The following is an 8,237-nucleotide window of genomic DNA, read 5'->3' as shown; positions in this document are numbered from 1 at the left end:
TTGAGGTTTGGGCAGTGAGATGTGTTTTCCCAGGGAAGGGATGGGGTGTTTTTCTAAGTCTCTTTTAAGCTTAAATCACTCCTTACTTCCCTCCCTTTGGAGAAGCCCTGAAAGACTTGCAGAATCAGAACAATTCCGTTGGGAAGGGGCCTGCGGAGGTCACCTTGTCCGGCGCCCTGCGGGCAGCTGCGCCCACACAGTTGTCACTGCCTTGTGGGGGCGAGTGGGAGTGGGAGGCACCCGAGGGTGGGGGTGTCACTGCTGCCCTGAGCTCCCATTTAAACGTTTTGCCTTGTATTTATCCAGAACTTCTCCATGTTCTGTTCTTGGCCTTACACTGGCCCCTTTGCTTTGTTTTGTTTTTAAAAACAGTAAATAGGGGGGTTTATTTAAATATAAGCTGTCATCTCGGTTAAAAAAAAACCTCACAATAGATTTTTCATGAACGTTAGTCAGACTTGATGACAGTTTACCCATTTTTTCCCGTACCCTCTTGCTAACCTCTTCACTGCCCCAGCAAGCTGTTTTATCCAGTGATGCATTTCAACAGTGTCCCCGTACTTGCCTTTGGGAATTATTTGCTGCCCAGATTTCGTCAGGAAGGCGATGATTTGGGGCGCATTACCAATTATCTGGTGTTCACTGAGTGCCTTCTGTTGGCCGAGTTACCTGTATCCAGAACAACTTCACTCGAGCGTGTCTGGGGGGGGTCCCCATATCGTGCAGTTCTGTTAGCCAACACCCTGTTTTCTTAGCGCTGCAGCTCTGCCTTGCCTTTGGGAGCTGGAGGCCAGCTATGAAGTGACAGATCTCCTGTTCAGCCTGGTAAAATAGCAGTGGGTTCAACACAGGAGCTAAAGGGTCGTCATTGCACAAGTTGACACTGAAAAGGCTGAAGTCTGACCTTGGTAAGCATGATTTGTATCTAGTGTGGGATTCTGAGAGGTTACGTTTCTGCAAGAGCTGAATAATTAAACGAAGCGAAGCAGTATCTTAGAATACGTGATGGCATGACAGCAAAATAAAGGCCAGAACTCATCCCCCACAATAAAGAACAAAATGCCAATTAACCCACTTTACATTGTTCCGTATGTAACTGAGACAGTAACTACAAGTTTCCTGTTGGTGCAAGATTTGCTGTTTGATACAGTTTAATTTACAAGATTCAAATAACATGAAACTTCTTCAAATTTCTAGCAGTTGAATTAAACTGGAAAGGTAAAAACTGCTCTTCAAGAGCACAGATTAATGCTGCTTAGACTAGAAGTGCTGCAGCCTTCCTTGGCTGAAGTGCCGGTGTCCCTGCCAGCCCTCTGGAGAGCTCAGCCACTGAACGTGGGGGCAACGCTCAACGACACGCGGGGCCCGTGTTCACCAGCGGGGACCTAATTCCTTAATTCTGGAGTTTGGACTTGAAAGGGAGACCTCCCAAGAACACCGAGTTGTCCTGTAGAATTGGTTTGTTTCTTTGGAATACACCCTAAGGATTTAATGTATGGACCGAGTAATTTATTGTTGGAATGTCTGTATCCTGTAACCCTCTGGCAGGCGCCACATCACGCGGTGTGGGCCCACTTTGGCTATATCTGGCAGCTGGGTTGGCTTACTTGAAATCTGCGCCTTGGGAGTTTTTCAAACTTCTTTTGCTCCTGGTTGTGCCAGGGAGTAACGTTCTCGCTCCGCCTCCAGCTGTGCAGCTGGTCAGGACCTGGTTACGAAGCCACCGGTGATGTGGGGCCGCGGGGCCACTTGTCCCACACTGCTGGGGCTGTGACAAGAGAGCGGCCCGTGTCCCACTGCTCAGCCAGCCAGGCTTCAGAAAGAGAAGAGGCGAGGAAAGCCTGCCTACACAGGAAGTTTTGGGTGCCTTTGAGCTCCAAGGTGAGTCAATTTTTAAATGCACAGATTCCCCAAAACATGAACAAGAAAAATAGGAACTGTTGCACTTCATATACTATTGAATGAGCCCCGGAGCATTTACCTTACAGGCAAACTGCAAGGTTGGAACAGTACAGGGCTAAAGCACGAGCTGCTCACACTCATACGGCCTTAAAAGCCTGTCTTTGAGATCACATTTTTCTTACTAAAAAAAAAAAATAATTACGTGCAACCTTTGTGCTTCAGAACCTTTAAGATATAAACCACAAGCTGATTCCTGATGTTAACTGAAAAAACAATAAATGAAAAAAAAAAACCCAAACCAACCAACCAACCAAAAGAACACCCAAACCCCCAACTGCCAGGTTAGTCAGTAAAGATCAAGCTCTAGCTTGGAAGTGCCCCCAGAGGTGTCGTGCGGTCCTCGGGGGGTTTGTCTGCCTAACAAGGGAGTAGAAATATTTAGCAGAAATTGTCCCAGGAATCAAATAGCTGCACCAGACAAGAGCTGCGAGACTGAATATGCTCCGCAGTGGACGTGCCTGATGCTATGGGCCAGGTTACACTCACAGAAGGCTGAACAGAGCACGGGGTTGAGAGACAGCAGGGACAGGAAGCCTGCATGATTAAAATTAAAAAAAAAAAAAAAAAAGTCATATTTGCTTTTAGAGCAAAAAGTAAACCCTGTTAGAGATAGGGAGCCTGCGCCCAGGAGGAGGCTGTTTCCCACCGTGCACAAGCAGAAGGACCAGCCCGTGTCAGCTGTGGGCTGGGTGGGGGGCAGAGCTGGCCCCAGCACACCGGGGTGACCCTGGGGAGGGCAGCCGGAGCCCCCGAGGGCTCGGCCGCGCCATCCCACTGCGTGCCACCAGCGCCCAGCCCCGCGGGGACGATGTGACCCGTCACCAGAGAGCCGGGAGCCCAGGCGGGAAGGCAGGGAGGGGGATCCCACTGCTTACAGAGGGTGCAGGGAAATCCGCAGCACTTCGCAACCAGCTCTGAGCTGCTACAGCAAAAAAGGTTTAAAAAAAAAGATCAGGTGAAGGCAGAGGTGATCCGAGAGAAACCGAGACCACACTTGCATAAAAATGCACAGATAATAGAAGGCAATGGCCCTAAACTAGCTTGTGGAGCTGAGGTACTGTGGTCACCCCTCTGAAAACATAAAAATAAGCAGAAAATAAATGATGTTGTGATATAATGGGACTCTGCATGTTTAGCTTTAACGTATTCATCATGTTTAAATTCTGTGTTCCTTCAGCAAGGCACATCATCCACCAAGGATGTCTTCTTTCTTCTTCTGTCAAGAGGAAAAACACTGTACTGGAAAAGGAGGCTAGTTTGGAAATTATTAAAAGCAAGAACTAAAAATACAGCACTTTTGGGGGAGGTTGTTTTGTTGATTTTTTTTTTTTCATTTTTCTTCCAGTGCAGACCCTTGGAAGTTAATGCACATAACACTTCCTTTGTAAAGGGTTCTCTTTACAAAAGAATAGCCAATCTTCTGAGGCAAGACAGGGATGTCTTCCTGTGGGCTACAGTCGGAAGGCTTGAAAAATGTGTTCAAGAAACGGGGTGTGACAGTCAAGTCTGATTGCCGTAATCAGAATGTGATGAAGTGCAAGATGTAAGTTACCTAATAAACTAATAAGAGTATTTATATGCAATCTAGCAAAAAGGGCTGTGTGTTGGAAATACACAAAACAGAGTCCAAGATGGATGAGTTTCATAGTTTGAACAGCCAAATCAAAACAGAGGCCAAGCACAGAGAGCACAAAGGGACAGACAGTTCAAAGCCTGGCACTGTAAACTGAGGCTGCCAGGCCACTGCCTGCTGGGTGTCTATTTAATACAAGGACTGACCCTCAGAATATTAAAAAAAAAAAAAAAGGGGGGGGGGGTGGTGGTGGCAGTGAGTTGGTCTCAAAGATTTAACTCTGCTTTTGTTACCAACATTCTCATAGTTCCTGTTTGTTTTTCTAGAGCATTTGTAGCCAACAGTGAGCTTCAGTCCCTTTGATCAAAATCAGCTTTTAGCACGCCCCGGGTTTGGGTCGGTCATTTGGATGCAAGCACTGGCTAGGATTCCGCCAACAAAAGAACAGTTAGGTGCAGGCCACCCATACAGCTTTTCACATTAATGAGCACAAATCCTTTAGTCTTGCAAACTGGGGTGTCTGTGTGGGATTTCTGCACCAAGAGGCTGAAGTGTGATGCTCGGGAAGTCCATACAGCACTATGGTAATCGAGAGAACACATGGGGAGACATTTGGCATCTCGTCTATAGAAGGGCCTCGACCCTGCCATTTCATTAGGGGACATTACAATTTCTTTCAGAGCTGCTAAGCCAGCTGGCCAAAAATTGTTCTTCTTTTCTAACCCACTGACACACTGACAGGCGAGTTAGTTAATTGAACAGAAACTCCCCCTCTTCCTCCATTATCTCTGAGCATCAAAGCAAAGAACTAAAAAGAAAAAAAAAAAAAATCATTTTGTGGCTAGGCTGCTACATTTTTCTAAGAGCTTTCTAAGACTGAGTCAACCAGCGCTATCAACACCAATTTTAAGAAATATTTTTACTTCCAAAAGTATTGTGCTAAGAGCATCACACGTTACCTGCCTTCCACAAAGTGCAGGACAGCTGTTGCTGCGCAAAGGTAGGTGCCAGGGTCAGTACTCAAAGTCACCCTTTACCTTCAAAACTGGTCCTGCCTTCCTGAGGATTTCAGAGGTTCATCTTTCAGTAGCTGAAACCTGGCTCTTGGCCCACGTGGGGGTAACTCAGCTGCTGTGGAGCGCCGGTGAGCTTTCGGCTTGGCATCATCAAACTGAGTTTGCAGAATCCGAGTAGCATCTTCACAAGGCCAACAACAGATAGTAAAAGAAAAAACAGGCAATAGAAACCGGTTAGAGAGAAAAGACAAGTTTTGGCTGTTCAAACTAAAAAAGGTAGGCTAAAAGCCTCTCTTGCAAAGAACAACCTTTCTCACAAGGATTCCACTAGAAGAAATGATACCGGTGTTAAGAGTAATGGCTAGTGCCCACAGCAGAGACTATTCACTGCCCTGTAGGCTCTGTAAAACACACATGAACGAATTAATTCCTACTGCTTCCAAAAGCATTTCTCTGTAAGAAGCACTTGAGACAAACTGCACTAACCAAGCGCTTTGCAAGTTACAGGGTAATGTGCCACAGAAAGGTTGTAAAAGATGAAAGAGTCTAACCACCACAATAAATCTATTGTTTTCTGCTTGTAAATATTCCAGCAAATCTCAGTTGGTTCTGGGCAAAAAGAAACACATGGCAAGTTTTTCAAAATACTGTTTCATAATGAAATACAACTTTGTCTGTTGCTGTCTGTGGGAGAACAGGAGGTTGTTCTCTGACTGCCTGCCCAGGGCACCCTGCAGGCTGCAGTTCTAACAGGCTCATCTCTGGCCCAATCATCTGGTGTTGCTTACGGTCTGCGAGGCAGCTTTTTGTCTGGTAACTAAAGCTGATTGTCATCAGCCTGTGCAAAGGAAGATCAGGCAGCCACCAAAGGTGGCTTTACAGAAGAATCAGCCGAGAAGGCTCTATACCTCCCTGTCATTCTTTACTATAGACAAAGGAACTAAGGCTAAGAAGTTGGGTAAACAGAGGGGTGGAACTGGAGTATGGCCAAGGTCTGACATCTGAAGGTGCTTCATTTGCGAGAGTACAAACAGTTTTGCTGTATATGGATCTCCTTGCTAAAACCTATCTGCATTCAAACTCCCTTCCTCGATGGCAGAACTGAACAAGCTTTGGGACCATATGTCAGAGCTTCAAGTTAAAAGCTTTGTGATTAGTTAATTTTACCAGATCCATTACCAGTCTGCGGGGCTGCTGTCATGAAGAGCTCAGGTGGCTTCTTGTAAAGATCAAAATCAATGTGCCGTTTGTCCCAGCTCCATCTGTCTCGTGACAGCACTGGCTCCATGTTAGCATGCAGAACGTTCTCCTGCCATTTCTAAATGAAAATTGAATCCCTTTAAGAAGCCAGACCAAAATCACCAGGGAGCAGTCACAAAAAATAAGTTAGCCAGATTCTTGGGTAGCAATCTAACAACTACCGTAATAGGATCTTACCAAAGTCACTACACAAGACTATCTCTCTGTAAGTAGCCTTTCAATTGGTTGTGTTTGATACACGAGTAAGAACAAAAATCCATTTCGTGAGCAAGCTGCTGATACTCTAGTACTGACCTGTTATCTAACATGCAGGCATTTGCTATATACTTGAAAAATACCTGGCAGGGGATTCAATTTCATATTTATGTCACATTTCTCTGCAGTGATATAAAGGGTCTGATGCACTTTCCTGTATTTCAGGCGCAGCTGCTAAACTTACAGGCAACCTCGGACCATCCCTCTCGTCCATGTGACTTGGTGTCCGTATCCTCCTCCGCACAATGAGACTGAGACAGACCCACTCCAAAACCTCATTAGTTATTTATCTTTTCCCAGTGGTAAGAAGTGGGCTGGCTGTACAGGATTGCCACAACCGTGAGAGCTATATATCATCTCAAGGATAATCTTAAAGCACAGTGCTTTTAGAAAGCAGAAGCTGTCCGAGTGCTTCTAAAAATACAGTCATCACTATTCAACTCTTGGGGCCAAGAGCCCAGGTGTCCCGAGGAGGCAGGTGAGGGAAGCAGCATGTGCACTGGAATCATGGCAGGAACATTCATCATCACAACTGTGAAACAGAGTTCAACTTTTTGGGGTCCTCTGACTACCCACTGCTGAAATACCAGTTAGATTTTTTTTCAGACAAAACTATCCTTCCTAAACTACAAATTAAGTTTCACTGTCTGTTGTCAGCCCTGTACTTTCACTGTTTTACCTAAAACTGTACAGTTAAAGAACAGTTGAGTCAGCGCAGAAACCAAATGGAGATGTTTTAGGAAACCAGAAGAACACCAAGAACTTTTTTGCCTCCTAAGGGATGGTGTTACAAAAGATGGTCAAATTCCACGTTGGAGAAGAAAACCAGAATGGTTAAAGAGGTCATGGCTCAAACCCAGACTGCTTCAGAATGGGATCCTAACAGTTTTCTGCTTTTGTCCTTCCATTCAGGTAACATGAATGGTAAGCTCAGAATCAGTCTCCATTATCCAAAACAATGCTGGTCATGCCCACGAGGTCCCTGCTTGAGCAGAAGGAGCCTCCTTCCTCTTCTCTCGCAGCTCCATGGCTCGCACTGGTGCTACACAGCTGTTGGTACTGCTGGGTTACACTTAGTGTCATCTGGGGTAAGAGGTCAGCTCTCCTCCCTCTCTCATCCCATCAGGAGGTGCCAATGGTCAATACAACAATCAGCTGCTACTCCCACACTGAATATCACGGCGCCCCATTGAGTTCAGTTCAGTAACTCCAATGTCAGCAGCTGCTGCTCTGCAAGCCTGCTGCCCCTCTTCCAGCTTGTCAGGTTTTGATCCTGTCCTGCCTAGTTCCCCTCCTCTTTCTTGTCCCTTTGGCAAAAGGCACCAGCTATTACACTGTACTGGCTGGCCTCTGTTACTCTTGGTCAGTGAATCTTCTCTGCTCCTCCATGAGAAGATACATTCTCCAGTCCAGAAAAAAGGACTTTGTTTTCACTAACGATTTCACTTCAGCTCTACTCTAACCTTTCTGAGAAACTACTTTAATTTGTATTAAAAAAAAAAAATAGTACACATTCATGCAAGATATAGCAATGAGACGCCATGTGTTCAGCTTGTTCCACTCTGTTCTGTGACTGTGTTCAATTAATTTGGTAGAATTTACTGATCCTGCACAATAAACCTCTGTTCTATTCTCTTTATTTCCTCATCTTGCCAATTCTAATAACATACAAATTTTCTTCCTAACAGCAGACCACATGTGCTTGAGTATGCACAATGCTGAGGACTGTTGAAAACAGGGAATTGGAAACTAGTCAAGCTGATGATCCAGTAAAATGGCATAAAACTAGAAGCTAAATGGTAAAGAACAGGAGAAAGGAGAGAGAACACAGGACAGGAAGAAACTAATAGCGAGCACAGTAGTGGAGGACAAACACCCCATAAAACTGTAACTACAACCATAAACAAAAGATGGAGGAAAAATAAGCAGTGCGGGATTTTGGAAACATGAAGGAAGGCTACAACTAGATTGGCAACTCATGAAGAACATCCTGGAACCCATCCAGAGTGCAATATTATGATTTTTCTGACACTAGACCCCACCTATAAATGTAAACCAAAGCACTCTATGGTCCATTATTACCTATTAATACTGGCAAATGGGTTCAGGGTCGTATTTGTGTACCTAAACAAATCATCACCTGAGTGAGCCAGGTGCTGATGTACCCAAAT

At 45.2% G+C, this 8,237-nt stretch overlaps 1 protein-coding gene and 1 long non-coding RNA gene across 5 annotated transcripts in view; one reads left to right on the top strand and one right to left on the bottom strand.

Moving 5' to 3' along the window:
- Positions 1-822: 822 nt before the first annotated feature.
- LOC141947970 (uncharacterized) lies at positions 823-8,207 on the top strand. Of its 4 annotated transcripts, none has more exons than XR_012630319.1 (4): positions 823-908; positions 1,690-1,881; positions 3,308-3,505; positions 6,232-8,207. It is a non-coding gene; the product is annotated as an uncharacterized LOC141947970 (long non-coding RNA). The 4 variants fall into 4 exon arrangements; XR_012630318.1 differs by having other exon boundaries at positions 862-908; positions 1,663-1,881; XR_012630320.1 differs by lacking the exon at positions 823-908 and having other exon boundaries at positions 929-1,881; positions 6,232-6,990; positions 7,755-8,207.
- The window catches only part of CFAP92 (cilia and flagella associated protein 92 (putative)), a 121,786-nt gene continuing 117,334 nt past the window's right edge, over positions 3,786-8,237 (bottom strand). The window contains exons 14-15 of the transcript XR_012630315.1: positions 5,731-5,869; positions 3,786-4,732 (exon numbers count right to left, since the gene is read on the bottom strand). The gene's annotated coding sequence lies outside the window, so the exon portion shown is untranslated. The remainder of the gene's footprint in view (positions 4,733-5,730; positions 5,870-8,237) is intronic.

This window comes from Strix uralensis, chromosome 10 (assembly GCF_047716275.1).
Source record: "Strix uralensis isolate ZFMK-TIS-50842 chromosome 10, bStrUra1, whole genome shotgun sequence".
Lineage (NCBI taxonomy): Eukaryota > Metazoa > Chordata > Aves > Strigiformes > Strigidae > Strix > Strix uralensis.
This window is presented reverse-complemented; position numbering and strand designations above follow the sequence as displayed.